General features: G+C 35.7%; 1 long non-coding RNA gene across 1 annotated transcript in view; it reads left to right on the top strand.

Moving 5' to 3' along the window:
- The first annotated feature begins 9,609 nt into the window (after positions 1 to 9,609).
- The window catches only part of LOC140138653 (uncharacterized), a 44,440-nt gene continuing 38,594 nt past the window's right edge, over positions 9,610 to 15,455 (top strand). Inside the window, exons 1-3 of the long non-coding RNA XR_011857033.1 lie at positions 9,610 to 9,712; positions 12,284 to 12,362; positions 14,317 to 14,547. This is a non-coding gene — a long non-coding RNA (uncharacterized lncRNA). The remainder of the gene's footprint in view (positions 9,713 to 12,283; positions 12,363 to 14,316; positions 14,548 to 15,455) is intronic.

Below are 15,455 nucleotides of genomic sequence, written 5' to 3'. Positions count from 1 at the left end.
TTGTATGTGAAATTCATTAGTAATCAAAGTTTTGATCTTTTATACAGTTCATGGAAAATGGTCACAATACTTTAGTCAGTGTTACTAAAAATCATCCAGGTATCTTTCACGAGTTCTTGTAATGGCTGCACCCACAAGATTATATACCTGATTTTATAAACTCGAATTTATAATTATCTATGCATAGGAATATAATAATAATAATAATAATAATAATAATAATAATAATAATAATAATAATAATAATAATAATAATAGATTTATATATAGCGCATCATACAGAAGTCTCGACGCGTTTTACAGAGCACACATACATAAAAGTAAAAAGTAAATAAGTGTACAAAAATCCTTAAATAATTCACCTTAAAATACAGACTACATTAATTAGGCTACACCAGGCATCCCTCACAAGGAATGGAGAACCCATAAGAACGAGCAAAGATGTTTGTATAGTTGTTTGTGATTATGGTATATTAGAGAATAAAGGTATTGTTTTAGACCCAGTCGTGTGTACACGGCCTGATATCACACGGGCGATACCATTATTTTAAATGAAACTACGATGGGGCAAGCCTGAGCTGTAGAAGTGCCTTAGTCCATTTTGGTCATTTTGAGTTATAAGCATTTTACATCTAAAGATATTGAAATTAAATTTGGTTTGCACATTGAACATAGCTTTGTTCTTGATGATTATTGATTAGTGATATAATCAATATTATTGATTTTCGACTTTTTTTTTTTATTGCAGCGCTAATCAGTAATCAACAATGATACTAAAATTGACTCCACTGAAACCATTAACAAACTTATGACTTTTGTTTAAAACATTTGGCATTATATTTTCTGACCCCTAGCAACATCAAACCTGTTAATAATTCAATTTTGCCAAAAACTACAGGACTACTTCTAAACAAATCCATACAACTACAGCGTGGTTGGTTTATGGTAAAACGGGAGTACACGTAAAGCCTCGTTTTGTTTGAATACGCCTTAAAATATAAAAAAAAATGATAATCCACAAATCGGCAACGTTTGTTCACAACCTCATGGGCTAAACAAATTATTATCACTATTTGATTGACAAAGGCAAAGCATTGTGCAATGTATTAATGCTAGTGTCATAATGGACAATCTTAATAGAAAGTTATCAGTCTATGACAACTACAAGATACAGGGTGTCCCAAAAAAGAGGCCCCTCATTGTGTCCTCTTTTTCTCCTATTTTTGAAAAGTTGATCAAATGTATTTTGGTATGTAAAGAAACCTTAAATCATCAGCTTTAATAGACCAAAACAATTATTTCAATCAGCTCACAATTTTTGAAGATATGACCTCTTTAAGAATGTACCCGTTTTTCACTCCGTCCACGGATGAGGTTTGGCTACATCAAAGATTTAAACGAAACACACGGTTAATGACATGGATAGATAATAGCATTAGGCTTGGGAAAGCATTCACTATACAATGCTATAAGCGAGGATCACCAGCTAGCTTCAAACATCTTCGCAACCCCGTATTTCTGCTATTATTCGCAAGTATCCGGCGCACAAGGATGGTACGCAACGCAATTAATGCAATGAGAATTAAGGCTGAAACCATAGACCCTAGGAGGCAACCAGGTAGAGGGCAGAGCAGCGCAGTAAACTCACTTCAAAAGAACCAAAGACAAACTAAACAGCCCTTTTCAGGGCTACCTTTTATTCCAAAAAGAGAAATTACTTATGTTGTCAATAAAAAGAAAGCAAGAAACAATAAAGTAAGAAAGTAAGAAACATAATGAAACATAATGAAACAAAAAGTAATTGCAAGAAAAACATAAGTAATTGCAAGTATAGCAAAAGAAATCCCATCCCACATCAATTTCGCCCAAATTAATGACAATTAACAAAATCCATAACCCATAAGCCCACCGGTAAAGTCCATTCCCTAAAATAAAGTTGTTATTTTATAAAGTTATCATTGAGAATGTTTTATATTCATGCATGGTATATGCACTTTTCAATATTTGATGTAACCAAACCTCATCCGTGGACAGAGTGAAAAACGGATACATTTCTTTAAAAGAACATATCTTCAAAAGTTATGAGCTGATTGAAATAATTGTTTCGGTTTATTAAAGCTAATGATTTAAGGTTTCTTTACATACCAAAAAACATTTGATCAACTTTTCAGAAATAGGAGAAAAAGAGAGCGAAATGAGGGGTCTCTTTTTTGGACACCCTGTAGATGCTTAGAAATGTTGAATTCTTTTTGTAATATACTTGGCTTGTAAATATGTACATAATGTTTTTTAGAAACAAGTTAACAAGATATAATGTGCAGAGGGGGAAAGTTACCCATAAAGGACTTCTTTATGACACGCATATCTGCATGGAATTTGTTTCTGAAAACAGTAAACGAAAAATGAATATAAATGAAATAAAATAAGGACAAAAACTTATTTGGTTTTTTTTTATAGTGTTAGAGAATGTTCGTATCATACTGCAGTTACTGTCCGTTTTCCTATACACAATACACAGTGCTCTCACCATTGACGCGTGACCTCTACACACAATGTATGTTATAGGTATATGGGCATTGCCTAGTTAACATCACTGTGTGAAAAATAACCAGCCAATATTTAAACTATTCTCCAAACTTCTAGCAAATATATTTCTCTAACATGACCTAAAATTACAGCTAGGTTAGATGTTCAGAAGGGGTCGCACTTTCGTAGAATATGAGTGAGGGCAAAGCATAGCTAGCTCATAGCTAGGCAACTCCCCGTGTTAATTGAATGGAGATTTGACCGAAAATATTGAGCTATATTGGTAACGGACCGCTCTGTTCTGAAGGATGCCACAAAAAAACGGTACAAGCTACATTTAAACTATTCTATGAAATTCTAGAAAATATAGTTTTGTAACATGTCCTAAATTTTTAGCTAATTTAGGTGTTTGGAGAGGGTCGCACTTTTGTGTTTTAGGAAGGATATGTAAACGACAGATAGCACCAAAAATATGAAGAAATTATTTCCAAACCGTGTTAAGTCAACAATCATTATGTTGCTCATTTTCAAGAATGCTGGTTTACAAAAAGCAGGCCAATGTCTCATTTCGTGAACAAAGGTACACATACCATTGTTTCCTTTCGTTTCCTTTATAATCGGTTACCCAACTGAAGCTATAATACCAGCTTTATTGCGATATCGCACATGAAAACAGACACATGTGCACAACCAGAGAAGATCCGATTTAATCAGTTGAGCTGTTCAATGAGTGTTATCTTGGTTTAATAGCTTTTAATGGGGTTTAAGTCCTGCAAAGGTCGAGAGAATTCTACTGTAGACATGACTGCATCATGTGAGCTTTTTAGAAAAAAATATTGGAGAAGAAGAATATTTCCCTCCATATGCTACTAACATTTCCGTGTAAGAAGCTTGACGATTTTCACATTATTTGACCTCTGACCTCCATACTTGTTTTGGTTGTTGCAACCCCAGATATTCTTCAAATTGCTGTATACCATTTCCCAAAATAACATCCAATGAGAAGAAATCATCTTCTCTGAATGAACGAGCAATAACTTATGTTTTCTTGCACGGTATCACATGGTACAAAATAAATGTACTTGGGTATAGTTTGTGTGACAAATGAGTTTGTTCTATAGGGTGATTCGGATAAGTATGGACTAGGCAGATGATCAGTTATGGTGCCCTCAGGTAGTTATTGTTAGCACTAAACATCTGGGTATCAATGAATTTTCAAGACAACATGTCAGGCTCCATGTAGAAACTTTCTCCGTGAAATTGGAGCAATATTTTTTTCATTTTCAGAGCATTTTATGTAGTGTGAACAAATAACTTCCGGTTGCATCTTGATTTAAAGGGGAAATAGTCACATATGTCCCTCATAATTGGACAAGGATTTTTGGCCAAGAAACACCCCTGACCTCAATCCAGATGAAAATGTGTGGTCCATAATGGAAAAGAAAGTCTACTGTCCCCCCACTAGCCACAAACAAGAACATCCCAGCAAACACAAAAACGTTTTTAAAACGTTTTAAATAAGTTATATTTTGGCATTTGGTTTAGGTAAAAACGGTTTAATAACATTAAAATGTCGGGTTATATAAAGGTTATGATAACGTTTTAAAACGTTTTGTATGAAAACACACTACAACAATATTTTTAAATGTTTTCAAAAAATGTTATTGTAAACTATTTTTGCAAACATTTTTGCTAAATATTGTGTCAATACTTAAATAACATTATGTTAAAATATTTGAACCCAGCAAACACAGAAATGTTCTTAAAATGTTTTTTTCAAAACCTTTTAATAACATTTAAATTTCGGGTAATTTAAAGGTCATGGAAACGTTTTTAAAACGTTATTGAAAATATTTTGGACAAACATTTGTCGCAAAATATTTTTTCAACCCCAAAATAACATTTTGTTTAGAATGTTTGGTATCAAGTTTTCAAGAATGTTTTTGGAATGTTATTAAAACGTTTTTATACCCTATATATAACCCAACATTTAAACGTTTTCTGTAAAACATTTTTGTTTGCTGAGCAATAGATTATCAAAAAATGTTTTTTAAGGTTATGAAAACGTTTTATACTCTTAATATAACCTTTATATAACCCGACATTTAAACGTTTTCTGACAACCTTTTATAACCTTTTGCGAATGATGTCGAAAACGTTTTGTGTTTGCTGGGATGCTGGTCAAAAAAAAATCAAGGATGCACGGGATTATGTGAAATTGGGAGGTCCTACGATTCTCCCAAATCTGCTCGAGTTAGATCGCGGGAGGAAGAATCGCTGCCGCAAAGTGATAGAGAACCAGGGAGAGGAAAGTTCATCAACAGCATTCAGTTCTTCAGTTCTTCACTTCATAAACTTCAAATAAAAGTAAAGTTTTGCCACAATTCATGTAAATATATTGTGTTGTATTCATTTAAACATACTTAATAATATAAGTGGTCCATTCTTATCCGAATCACCCTATATACACCAGGCACAAAAAGAAACTCGTCAGTTATATTCATCCTTGCTGTTCAATAACTTGATAATTTTGGATTATTCTGAAATATACATGTAGTTAATTGGACTTTGCTTTCTCATATGACACCCTGTTTGTGAATAGCGAACAAGAATTGACCAAGATGTGCGCCTCTAAAGCCTCAAACCCCAAAATCAAAAGTTGCATTTTCAACGATTTTCAATGGGAACGCATCGTTGTATTGCACACAAGCACTACGGGCCAATCAATAAAGCACACAGTGTAACAGGCACAATTGAATCGTTAAAATTGCAACTTTTCATTTTGGGGTTTGAGAGTTTGGAGGCGCATATCTTGGTCAATTCTTGCTCAATGTTCACGAACAGGGTGTCAAATGAGAACGAAAAGTCCAATTAACAAAATGTATATTTCAGAATAATCCAAAATTATCAAGTTATTGAACAGCAAGGATGAATATAACTGACGAGTTTCTTTTTGTGCCTGGTGTACTTACTGACAAATGAGGAGATGATTGTTTTTGCTACAATGCATTGTGGGTTTAATACATGGGAGATGATTTCTGAAATGTGGATAATGAGTTGAATATCATTTCATGCAGTTACATTGAAAATTCAGGAAAAAAACGGCCAATTCAAGATGGCCACCGTAGCTCAAATTGGCCACCATGATACAATTTGATGAACTCGTCATTCTTTCCCTCATCCACATTTTTATACCAACAGCATGCCACACTGATACAGCCAAGGCGGTCATGGAATCACGTTCTAGAAACCGTGGTGTGAAAGACATTAAAAACAATCGAGTCATACCCAAATTTCTCGCAGCCCATGCACTGACCGATTGCAATACGGTGTCTTGCTTCGCGTGTACGGGAAAGACTATACGGTCTTCAGATTGGATGCCTTAACTGCCACTTTCTTGTTGGTGATTTGTTAGCATCCATGGATGAAGTAATTGCATCATACATAGGGTACCCCTGCAGCTAGCTTCACCTATCAGAAAAGATCAAACGAATCTTGGGCAGTTATGTTGTATCGGCGGTTTTTTTAAAACCCTACCAAACGCTTCGTCAATTTCCCCCAGAGAAAAATCTTGTGCCTCCTCCTTGGCCCCCTGTGGGATGGTGGCTGCCCCAATATTTAAGATTTTAAGGCCATTTTGTGTACTTTTTAGCCCATTTCAACCATTTTCATCAATGTTTGCCCCTGTGAGAAGTGCTGGCTATGCCACTGCCAACATCGCGAGAAAAACACATGAGTTGTGTTTCGCGACCTCGTGAAGGCTGCAAAAAAGTGTTCGAGGGTGAAACAAATTGAACCCTAGGCGAGGGTGTCATTTCATTTCATTTCATTTCATTTCATTTCATTTCATTTCATTTCATTTCATTTCATTTCATTTCATTTCTTTATTTAAACACGGTAAAAATGAGATTCACTGATCCGTATGGATACATTCAAAATAGATTAAAAATGAAATTAAGGTATTGCACACAAAAACAAAAAGATATGAGTACAAAGATCAACATCACAATATTCAAGACTAAAACAATATTTTTAAGAGAAAGATATGAGTATAAAGATCCACATTAAAATAATCAGGACTATAGCAATATTTGAGAAAGATACAAAATACAATTCAGTTATAAAAGCAACAGTGTAAAATCATGGTAGAATAGACATAATAATAAACTCACAACTAAATCTCAAAGAACATACTGCCAAGACAACCGAAATCAATCGACATTAGCAGAGCTCAGCAAGGACACCGGACATAAACCGGACATTGGAAAATCAAACAAAAGACCAGCCCCTAAATATGGATGGGAACCGAGAACTTTCCAGGATATATGATTTTCTTCTAGACTACCATCACAAGAGACAAAACGGACATTGTCAACATCTAGAAACACTAGAGAATCATCAGTCAGTCTCCATGTCATTTTACTTGTCTTTTTGTCTCTTTCGTGTTTTTTTAATATACTTATATTCTTGCTTGTTGTTTAAAGGTCAGGTCTATTGCAAAAACAAGTTTTCTATTCGAAGAGAATAATCATTACATTACAAAATGACACTCGTTGCAATATTTTTATGCGTATTTCTCCTGAAAAAAGAGAAATTGTGTGGGTAAAGTTGGGGCTTGTACGTGTTCTTCCCCCGTTTGAAGCGAAATTAATTTTCAAGGCAGCGGGCTATGACGTAGGTAAATGAAGCGGACACTATATCATGCTCTCATTTACTTGTGTGACAAGTTTGACATTAGCAACAATGAGTTGTACTATTATTTACCATAACAATGCTGCATAACAATATGCAGACTATTGTTCTCATTTCGGAAACAAAGCACACACAATATTGTTACTATGCGTTTGCTTTGAAATATTTCATGTAACTGTCCTCATTGTCCTCATAATATTAGCTTGCCAATGATACGATGTTGTTTTTGCAATAGACCTGCCCTTTAATGTTGATGTTAATATAGATGATGTGGAAAAATAAAGACTTATTATTAATAATGCATGGTGACATATCATACATCAGCAAAAATACGCAAGAATATAAAAACAAGCAGAACACACCAGGAATACCATGCAGGACTGAAAAAAACAATACAATTACAGGGCGGCGGGTGCAATCACAGACTGATGTGGGCTGATCTTCGGAGCCCCAGACCGGCTCCTACCTGCATTCCAGATCGTGTAACTAGACAGGAGGGCTATTTTGCTGAGTTCCGTCATGAATTTCTTGGACGGTATGAATATGCCTACAAAAAGTGCGTCCAACATTTTCCTGGGTAATGAGCCCACGTGATCCAACTTCAAAACACGTCAAATCACAAGAAAACCCATAAGCGGAAATGTCGGACACAAGGTCAATGTACTTCCTTTGTTTTCGCTCATGGGCTTTTAATATGTTGGTTTCAAATGGCACAGTTAACTCAACATAATGGATGGAATTTTCCTGCTTATTTTGGATGACAATATCAGGCTTGAGTTTAGAAACAATACCATTTACTGGTAGGGTACCCCCTGTTGTGGTGAAGACCGAAATGTCGCTGAAGATGAGGCATTCCACCTCATTGTTCCAATTACAATAGTACATGTAGTATCCACCGTGTTCTAATCAGGCTATAGATACATGGATGGGTCTCAAAATGATGCTTTATTTTGAAATATAAAACACTCTTTACAGGTAGTGCCGTTATGAGTTGGATTGGGTCCTTCCCAAAGTAAAAGTTTTATGGGTTTGTAAATATGATGTTCGTTTAGTTATTTATTATAATAGGAATTAATGAGAGAAAATCTGGCTTTATAATCATAAGTTTGATTACCTTTTGTTTTTTTAACATGTTTAAAAAGTCACCATCGGAGAATCTTTGTAACATTATTCAAAACACAGGCTAGCAACTCAAGATACATTCCACGTTCTTGACTCCCAGGGGGTCACTCTCACACAAAAGTGCTACCCACCCGCGTCCGACCACCTCTGAAATGCACCCTTAATGGCGAATTTTCACATAACCAAATTGCACCCTTTAATGGCGAAACACATGCATAATCCTAACCTAAATGGCGTAGCACATGCAAAAACCATACCCTAAATGGCGTCAACTGAGAAATATTTAATTTATACCCCAAGTGGCGTAAACAGGAAAATGAGCTAAGTGATACCCAAGGTGTCTTTTTGATGTTGCAGACCTATAGATACTAAAGAAAACTTGCACAAAGGTAACAAGAATCAATTTAAAATGGTGATTTTATCAAATTAGTACAAACCCACTCAAACAATAACATTTATAACCCTAAACGTCTAAGGATTTGGCTGAAAACGGACCCCTAAATGGCGATGCCTTCTGAAAAAGTACCCCTTTTTCAAAAAGACGTCGACGACGCTGTGTGGTGAAAAACATACCCTTTTAGACATTTTTCTTGGACGTTTGTGCGTAGCAAGTCAAATAGTGAGTGACCACACCCCCGGGTCTTGACTGCATTTTGATGTATTGAACATGACAAATACTGCCTCATTCGCCCTCTTTGACGAGAGGAAGGTATTTTCTATCATTTTGCACGGTTGTTTGATAATGGCGCTATTTATTTTAAAAATTGTTTGTGTCTTTACAAGGGGTAGGCACTTATATAATAATATTAGAACATCAGAAAAAGACTTACAAATGGCAAAAGGAAATTTTCAAAAACAGTTTTTATTATGAAATCTAAGGAATTAGTCATATTATTTGGCTAATTTAAATTTACAATATATGTAAATGACTAATTTGCACACCAAAATTTCCCACAAAAAAGCATAAAAAGATGAATGATTTGATATAGAAATGAAAATAAATGTTGGTTATATTACTGCGATAGCTGTTGGTATTATCCAGATATAGAATTGAATATTTTATAAATGCTATGCTAGAAATAATAATAAATGATCACATAAAACAACCGTGTATAAATGCCAACTACCAGTTATGCCATGTATACCAGGGGTTTAAAATACTCCAATAACACTATGCACTAATTGGTGCTGATTCTGGTTATGTGCTTTACGCATGCGTAAGCGTTGGTAGCAACGAATCTTGTCAAAAGCGTGGTTTTAGTTGTGCTTAGTAACACAATAGACGAACACTTCACAATTGGAAACCTCTTATATGTCTGAATTTTGGAGGAAGGATTTCAACCGATTTACGTGGATTAGCTCACAAGAAAGTGTGAGTACGTTAGCCATAATATATGTAGCATGCCCATTGTAAATACGTTTTGGAAATATTTTATTGGAACACATATTGTAAGTTAAACAAATGTTGAAAAGCTGGGTCACTCCATATGAAATCAAGGAGGCTCCCCACCTGACCCCCTCAGATTTGCTTTATATTTTGGTCATAGGTTGTACCTGTAAAAATATTAAAAACCTGCAAATTTGAGGTCTGTAGCTCTTACGGATTTTCTGTGGCAGTCATTTAAAGTTGGAGTAGGTGGGTCTAAATTTGGACCCAAAAGTTGCCCTTTAAATAAATTTCATCTTTGGGAGTCTGTGCCTTATTTATAAAAAGAGAGAGAGGTCTGAAACCTTGTATACACACTAACTGCATGCCCAATTTGTCAAAAAGTAAAAAAATAAAAATTTCTGTAATTGCGCGTTGTGTCACGGGGTCATTAAATATGTTAGAAAAAATGTAATGTTTTGTAAACTGGCAAGTTTAGACCCCCTAAATTGACATTTTTTGTCAGATTAATTATTTTTTGTTGTCACTGATGGTATAAATAGGTTAAATACAATGCATATCCAAAAAATTGACCTCACATTTCATTTACATTTCGAACAGCGCCCTCACGAAGATGAAATTTATTGCAAATTCAACATTTTCAGGGGGCCCAAAGTCGATGTGGTCCACCTTCAAAATTTATAAAACATCACTTTTATATGACTACTAGTCTTAAATTACAACTTTGTTAAGTCCCAGTAATTGTTTAGGTTGACTTCATATAAAACGACAAGCCCAAAGTTGACCATTTTCTTATGATTGCATGTACTGCAAATGTGCCGAATTCGGAAGGCTTAAAAGTCAAATTGGCCCCAATATTGAAAATAAAATGGAAATAAAAGTAAAATAGGGCCAATAACTATGCATCTAGTCATTTATTTTCAATATTGTGGCCATTTTGACTTCTAAGCCTTCCGAATTCGGCACATTTGGAGTACATGCAATCATAAGAAAATGGTCAACTTTGGGCTTGTCGTTTTACATGAAGTCAACCTACAAAATTACTGGGATTCAGCAAAGTTGTAATTGAAGACTAGTAGTCATATAAAAGTGATGTTTTATAAATTTTGAAGGTTGACCACATCGACTTTGGACCCCTGAAAATGTTGAATTTGCACTAAATTTCATTTTTGCGAGGGCGCTGTTCGAAATGTAAATAAATTGTGACCTCAATTTTTTGGATATGCATTGTATTTGTCCTATATATAGCATTAGTGACAACAAAAAACAATTAATCTGACAAAAATGTGAATTTAGGGGGGCTAAACTTGCCAGTTTACAAAACATTACATTTTTTCTTGCATACCGGTATTTAATGACCCCGTGACAAAACACGCAATTAAAGAATTTTTTTTTTTACTTTTTGATCAATTGGGCATGCAATTAGTGTGTATACAAGGTTTCAGACCTCTCTCTTTTTATTAGGAAGGTACAGGCTCCCAAAGATGAAATTTATTCAAAGGGCAACTTTTGGGTCCAAATTTAGATCCCCCTACTCCAACTTTAAATGGCTGCCATAGAAAATCTGTATATTGAAAATAAAATGGAAATAAAAGTAAATAGGGCCAATAACTACTCATCTAATCATTTATTTTCAATATTGTGGCCAATTTGACTTTTAAGCCTTCCAAATTCGGCACATTTGCAGTACATGCAATCATAAGAAAATGGTCAACTTTGGGCTTGTCGTTTTATATGAAATCAACCTAGACAATTACTGGGACTTAGCAAAGTTGTAATTTAAGACCAGTAGTCATATAAAAGTGATGTTTTATAAATTTTGAAGGTGGACCACATCGACTTTGGGCCCCCCGAAAATGTTGAATTTGCAATAAATTTCATCTTCGTGAGGGCGCTGTTCGAAATGTAAATGAGTTGTGACCTCAATTGTTTGGTTATGCATTGTATTTATCCTATATATAGCATCAGTGACAACAAAAAATAATTAATTTGACAAAAAATGTGAATTTAGGGGGCTAAACTTGCCAGTTTACAAAACATTACATTTTTTCTTGCATATTTAATGACCCCGTGACACAACACGCAATTACAGAAATTTTTTTTTTTAACTTTTTGACAAATTGGGCATGCAGTTAGTTTGTATACAAGGTTTCAGACCTCTCTCTCTTTTTATAAAGAAGGCACAGACTCTCAAAGATGAAATTTATTTAAAGGGCAACTTTTAGTCCAAATTTAGACCCCCTACTCCAACTTTAAATGGCTGCCACAGAAAATCCGTAAGAGCTACAGACCTCAAATTTGCAGGTTTTTTAATTTTTTTTACAGGTACAACATATGACTAAAATATAAAGCAAATCTGAGGGGGTCAGGTGGGGAGCCTCCTTGATTTCATATGGAGTGACCCAGCTACGAGCGTTGAAGGCACCATCAGTGATTTGGTAAATGTGACTGTACACACCGAATGAGCCGTAAACGTCCTAAATTGTATTCTGAGTTATAGCGTGAAATGTTTTATCTTGCTATCAGTGAAGTTATTTACATTTTTTGTATTTCCAGCCGTAAATCATGCGGGTGTCCCACGTGGTGAACCAGTATAACTTGATACTGATGCTACAGCTTCTGTGTGTTCTGTCAGGTAAGTAGACTTACACCTTCCTTGTATGATTACACTGCATTTTTAGATAAATTGCAAAATGTTCACAAATTTGGCTCCTGCCATCTCACTTGCCTTAATCAACACAAATAATTAGCAATTTACATTTTGTTTACCACATTTTTCCTGAGTTGCAAAATGCAACATTACATATAACACATACTATCTTTGGGCGCCTTGTCAATGCTAGCCAACCATGATAACAAACCACAAGGTCATATCTTAATATCCTCTCCATAAAAATGAACAAAAATTGCTCACTGGATTACTTCAATACTCTACTCTCAACACATGTCAGTAACTAAACAGTTGTCCATTTGACACAACAGCAAAATACACTGACACGGAACAGCTCCCTGGACCACATTCACACACAGCCCAACAGATTTCTTTTGCTGAGTTCCAATTATTCGCCTGTACATGAACAAAAATTACACACAGTATTACTTCAATAGTCTACTCTAAACACATGTCAGTAACCAAGCAGTTGTGCAACTGACACAACAGTAAAATGCACTGACACGGAACAGCTTCCGGGACCTCTAACCAAATGAATGTTGTTTACTTCCAGTTTATTACTTTAAGTTGGTAATAAGCAATGCATTGAGTGACCCATTTTTTATCAAAATATTTTTTATTCCACCCTGTATAACTTGTAGATCACCCTGTATAATGAGTTGAAATGTATATATTTGAATTGCTTATGCCTTCAGCTTGTATACTTTTGCTAGTTTAGGGTTGATGATTGTCGAGATAAACTAATTAGAAACCCGGTTGGTGTAAAAATTCATAATATTTGTCATGTAACGCTAAGGGGTGGCGAGTTCAGGACACACGGACGCCAATATTAAAAGTACTCTTCTAAAATTCTAGAAAATATAGTTTTGTAACATGTCCTAAATTTTTAGCTAATTTAGATGTTTGGAAATATTCGTACTTTGGTGTTTTAGGAAGGATATGTAAACGACAGATAACACCAAAAAATATGAAGAAATTATTTCAAAACCGTGTTAAGTCAACAATCATTATGTTGCTCATTTTCAAGAATGGTTAACAAAAAGCAGGCCATTGTCTCATTTCGTGAACAAAGGTCCACATACCATTGTTTCCTTGCGTTTCCTTTATAATCGGTTACCCAACTGAAGCTATAAATACCAGCTCATTGCGATACCGCACATATAAAACAGACACATGTGCACAATCAGAGAAGATCTGATTTAATCAATTGAGCTGTTTTCAATGAGTGTTTTCTTGGTTTGATAGCTTTTATTGGGGTTTAAGTCCTGCAAAGGTCGCAGTGAATTCTACTGTAGACATGACTGCATCATGTGGGTAACAATTATTTTGATACACCCTGTACAAAATGCTAGGGCAACTTAAACATGATTTGCACGATTGTAGTACAAGTAAACTGAAATCAATTGTACTAAAACGGGCAAGTGGACTAGACTACGGAGAAGTCTACTGGGGTCGTCGCTATCATAGATTACCTTTAGGGGTCATGGGCCATTTTTATACTAAGTATGAACTCTGAGGGCGCTATAGTTCTTGGGCTGGAGCTGTTTGAAATTTTACACATATTGCCCCTTGTAGCCCATGACCTTTGACCTCTGGGGTCGAGGCTACCCTACTAAGTTTCCTATGACGTATGACTAGAGGAACACATTACTTGTTTTTTAACCAAAAAACCATCAAGCCTCGGCGATGCTATTGTGTTGGACCCATGGGACTGGCCCAGCTTTAACGATGGGTCAAAGGAGATACGAATGGGCATGTTTGCCTGTGAGCTTAGCTCCTGCACCACATCCATCCATCCATCCCATTAATGAGTTGAGTCAAGCTTTTGGAACACCAATTTACTCATTCCCCGTAAACATGATAGCACATCCTCTAATCCTACCAACCGTTTTGCATTTTCTTTCATTTTCATTTTCAGAAAGCATGATACAGGTTTGAGCTAAACACGTTCAAGTTGGTCAAGAAAAGGAAGGCAAACGTTGGCGATGGGTTCTGTCAAACAGAGACCCATGTATATCCACCAAGGTCATGTTTGGAGGTTCAAATGCATACACACCAATACGGCCGTTTAATCCGGTTTACGTTGACAAACCGTGGGTTGGTGACGATGTCAAATCGATTTGGGAGCATTATGGTGTGGATTGCACTGGTAAGTTTAGTTTATAGATGTATGATCGAAATGTTTATAAATGAAATGTTAGGAACTGGTATGTTGAGGTAACAGCATATTGCCACACGGGCGCGAATAAATGGGGGCCCGGCGGGCACGCTACCACCACACTACACCTTATCCGCCAAGAAAAGAAGAAAATGAGAAGAAAGAAGAAAAAGAAAAGAGAAAAAAGGGAGATATTAAGAAGAGGAAAGGGATAAAAAGAGATGAGAAAAATATGGGGAAAATTGCATTGCACGTAAGGTCTTTGCCTAATACAATCCGATCATGAGTAGGTATGTAATTATTTCAGGCAATGCAGGATATAAGTTGGAACTTTGGTCCAATAGCCCATACAATGACTCCGGGCCCACCAATATGCTTCCCTGTCGTCGCAAGTATTTGTAAGCCGAGTTCAATACCGACTTCAACATAATTTCAGAATACATGTTGTGAATTTGATGGGTCTGAAGTCTTATAAACTGTCAGTAGACCAGTAAAACATTTAAAATCTTGCAATTTGAGATCGGGCCCTTAATAATTCACGAGAGCTCGTAGATTTTAAACCCAAGGGCCAGAACGGCTGGCTCTTGAAGATATTGGTTTATTTCAAGCATTGAAACTAGTCCATGTCTTTCTAACAAAATCACTCTTTTTCCTAAATATCCAATTCAATGTCTTATTTTAGATGAGTGTGCCAGCAGCCCTTGCAATAACGGAAGCCCGTGTATGGATGGGATTAATAGCTACACATGTCAGTGTCTGTCTGGATATGAGGGATTTAACTGTGATATCGGTATGTATTGTTTGACATTGTTCACAAGTACATGTAATATGACTAGAGAACGGACCTTTTACTGACCAGTTTCTGACTGTTTGCGTGTTTGACGCGTGTAGTTTTGTAT

Source organism: Amphiura filiformis, chromosome 18 (assembly GCF_039555335.1).
Source record: "Amphiura filiformis chromosome 18, Afil_fr2py, whole genome shotgun sequence".
NCBI lineage: Eukaryota > Metazoa > Echinodermata > Ophiuroidea > Amphilepidida > Amphiuridae > Amphiura > Amphiura filiformis.
This window is presented reverse-complemented; position numbering and strand designations above follow the sequence as displayed.